Raw genomic sequence first — 4,099 nt, forward strand, 5'->3', positions numbered from 1 at the left:
AATGCTTACTCAAGCATGTCTAAGTTCATTATGTTAGAACACTTGAGATGCTTCCTTAAGCATGTCTTAGTTCTTTATTAACTTGGAACACTTCGAGATACTTCTTTAAATATGTCTTAGCTCCATAATAATCTTGTATTAATTGAGAATATAGCCTTAACCGACATGAGACCACATGAGCTATCACATGATCTTCTCTGATGTTACCCACATCGAGAAGGATTGGTCTACTTGCCTAGGGTAGAACCGATTTGTTAGCTTAGTTGGACCCACTAGATAACTTTGCTACGAGGCACATAGTTATAGGATACAGAGATTCTACTAGGAAACCCGAACTCCACTTGTGAGGAACTCCATCTCATGAGATATACTTTGGGAAACTCGAACTCTACTTGTGAGAGTTCCCATCTTGGAAGCTGGACTCAACTAGGTAAAAGCTTTCATCTCAATTCAATATCTACTCGTTGCTAGGAATACATCCCAGAAGATAGCTTATTAATTTCTTACTTAATTCATGACTCATGGGGGGATGTCCTTGACAACCCATCCATGTTTCAAATGCTTCTATCACTTTATAAATTTGAACATTCTTAATTCAACATATTAGCTTTACTCTCAAAGCCCTAACACTCAACAATACTCATGACTACAAGCCCTACTCTCAAAGCTTTACCTCTTACCAACATCATTCATACCTAGATTTCAAGGCAATCTGATCACATTCTTCATTATCAAGTGATTCTAGTCATAAATCATCATAAAGGTTCAACTTCAAGCTTTACTAATCAAGACCCATCATATATACTATAATCTAATTCAATTCATGTTTACAAGCTTTCATTCATGAACAATTACTATACAAGTCATCAATTCTAGAAGATCATCAATAAATTCTCAATTTCCCCCTTCCCAAGGCACAAACCCACATTACTACAATTTCATCAATTAAACTAGGGTTAGACATGGAAAATATATAATATCATCATAATAGCATGATTCAATAATAAATCAATCATAAACAAGTATTATCCACTCAATTGGAATCATTCTCAACTTAACCCACAATATTGGAAGGAACCCTAACTTGAATTAGGGGTTCATCTGCACAATTGGGGGAAAGCTAGGGGGCTCTATGGATGGAAGAATCCATGGATGAATAAGCTATCATACCTTGATTATAAAGCCCTAAAAATACTTGCATCAATGGAGGAATTTGACATTGCTTGACCCTTTCTCTCTCTTTTCTTCTTCTTCTAGAGAGAGGATTTTTTAGAGGAAGAACTTGGGGTTTGATTTGGGTTTAGGAACTAATGACTTAATTGGGGGTGGTTAAAGGGTTAAAATAGTTTATATGGGGTTCTAAAACCATACAAAACAGCCTTACTTACTAACCACCTAATTTGGAATTTACTAAAAAGTCCTTCACTAGGCAGCCATGGTGCCAGGCACCACGACAGGGATCATAAGCCATGGTCCTTGGGCAGTGGCTTGGCTAAGAGGCTTTGGCCTCCATAAAACTAAGGCTTCTTCACGAGCCTTCCCACGAGTCGTGGTCTTTACCACTGGTCGTGAAGTGGTTCGTGAAGATGAGCCACTTTGAGGCAGCTTAAGGGTAGCTACTGCCTTAGCCACCACGAGCCGTGGTGGTGGCCGTGAAGTGGAGCAGTGCTAGGTAGCCTTAGGGCAGCCTTGTCCCTTGGCTTGGGCCTTGCCCCTTGGCCTTGGCTCTTGCCTCTTGCCTTGGCCCATGTTGCCCTCAAACTTAACCTTAGATGGTCTACTAGACAACAGGGCGTTACAATATCTCCCCCCGGGAACATTCGTCCTCGAATGACGATTCTAGGCACTTCTTAAGGTCACGACTCTAGACTAGCAACCCATCATACATGCAACTCATCTAAATGCACATAAACAAAGGAACACTCAATGCAACACAAGGGAGTATGAACTACATCTACCAACCCAAAATGCATGAAATTCTATATCTACTTATTTTCAAGGAGGAACTACCATCTCCTAACTAAAACATGCTCAACATACACTCATGGAGCCTATATGCAATTTACTCTAAAAAAGCATTCATTCAAGGAGGAAATCTTTCAACTCCAAACTAAGGCATGCTCATTAATTCATCTCATGAAGTCTATAGGCAACTCTACTCAATGCACTACAACATGAGGTAAAACAATGCACATAAGTCATTTCTATCAAGACCTAAACTTTTTCATGGACATGCATACAAGGAAATCATGGCCACACATAAACACACATTAGCCTTGCTATCTAGGCACACCATCTCCCCCTTGGAAATAAGTCTATACAAACTCTTCTAAACATCATTCACACTAAGAACAACTTCAAAGCCTAACATATCAAGTCACAAAAGACCAAACAATATCGGAATCTAATAAAGCATGAAACACATACCGGTAGTCACCTTAGGAGGTCACTCTTGATCATTTTTAGCATGGAGAGCATATGACTTAATTTGCTTTCTCTCTCTTCCCCTAGCGGTAATTAAGTACCGGGCAATTTCTCATTTTGTGGCCACTCCTACCACATCCATAACATCCTTCCATACCGGCCAAACATCTATCCTTATGTCTATTGTCACATCTAGCACAAGTAGGAAATAGGGGTCTACTATCCTTTCTTTGAGACTTAGGGTTAGATACCCTTTCTAGGTTATGTCTTGGGGAATTCTTAGAAGGACCTTGTCCGGAGAACCTTTCAAGAGGAGAATTATCATCATCAATCCTAAACCTTTCTTCAAGTTTCTCTTCCTCAATTTGATAAGCATAAATCATAAGGTGAGAAATATTCATACCATGATCAAGCATGGCCATACGACATTCTTCTACTACTAAATCGGACAATCCCGACACAAACTTACTCATTCCCGACCTAGAATTGGAGCATACTTAGACAATTGGGTGAACCTCAATTCATATTCCTTAACACTCATACCACCTTGCCTAAGGTTAATGAACTCAAGCACCAAAGCTTCTCTCATCTCTAAAGGGAAGAACCTATCTAGAAAGGCACTCTTGAACCCTTCCCACTCTATGGGACCCATTCCTACCGGTCTAACCTTTTTCTAGTTATTAAATCAAACTTGAGCAACTCCTTTGAGTTGATAAGAAGCCAGCTCCGCCTTCTCTACCGGAGTTACTACCACAAACACTTTTATTAATTCAACAACATACATAAATATGATTTAAAAGAAAAATAAAATGTATAACCTTACTCAACAAAGAATTCTACTTTAATTTAAAAATTAGAATACAAATAAAATTATGCTAATGAAAAAATAAACATAACATAAAATAATAGATAATACAAAATAAGGTTTTATAGATAATACAAAAAATTGCATGGAATCACATGAACTCATGAAGTAAAGGTTGAAAATGAGAAGAAAATGAAATATAAATAATAATAATAATAATAATAATAATAATAATAATAATAAACTTTTAGAATAATAAAAATAAAATAAAAATTCAAAATAATAAAAATAAAATATAAATGAAAATGAAAGAAAATAAAAAAATAATCAATTTATAATTATCATAATTTACAGTTCCTCCGTGTGAATCGAAAAATTATAATTACCAATCGATTACACTCAATTACCTGCCGTAAGGTTTGCGGCGTTGTTATGATGTAATATAAGAGGGAGAGAATAAGAGCTTTTAGGTGACAAGTGCGCCTGCTTAGCCACCTATTCAACTAAATCATTTTCCATGGCAGCATGCATGCGCTTTCGTGTTTGCCGTTATTTATTCCCAACTTTTGGCATCTTTCTGAAGAGTTTGTGATATTACCAATTATGAATTTAATATTTTTAAAATATGGATATATTATTAAAAAGAAGAAGAAAAAATATGTTAAAGTGAGTATTGAATCCTAATTCTCAAGGGAAACAATTCAACATTCAATTAATTGTTGGTATCTCAACATTTTTGAAATATATACATAACTATCAAAAAACAATAAAAAAAATTACGGATTCACGTGCCTCAAAATTTTACCTATATTCGCCCATGTTCAAGGTGATCCGACTTCCTTCTTTGCCTCATAAATTATTTCTTTTTTC

This window comes from Solanum verrucosum, unplaced genomic scaffold (genome assembly GCF_900185275.1).
Source record: "Solanum verrucosum unplaced genomic scaffold, falcon-dt-bn FXZP01000150.1, whole genome shotgun sequence".
Lineage (NCBI taxonomy): Eukaryota > Viridiplantae > Streptophyta > Magnoliopsida > Solanales > Solanaceae > Solanum > Solanum verrucosum.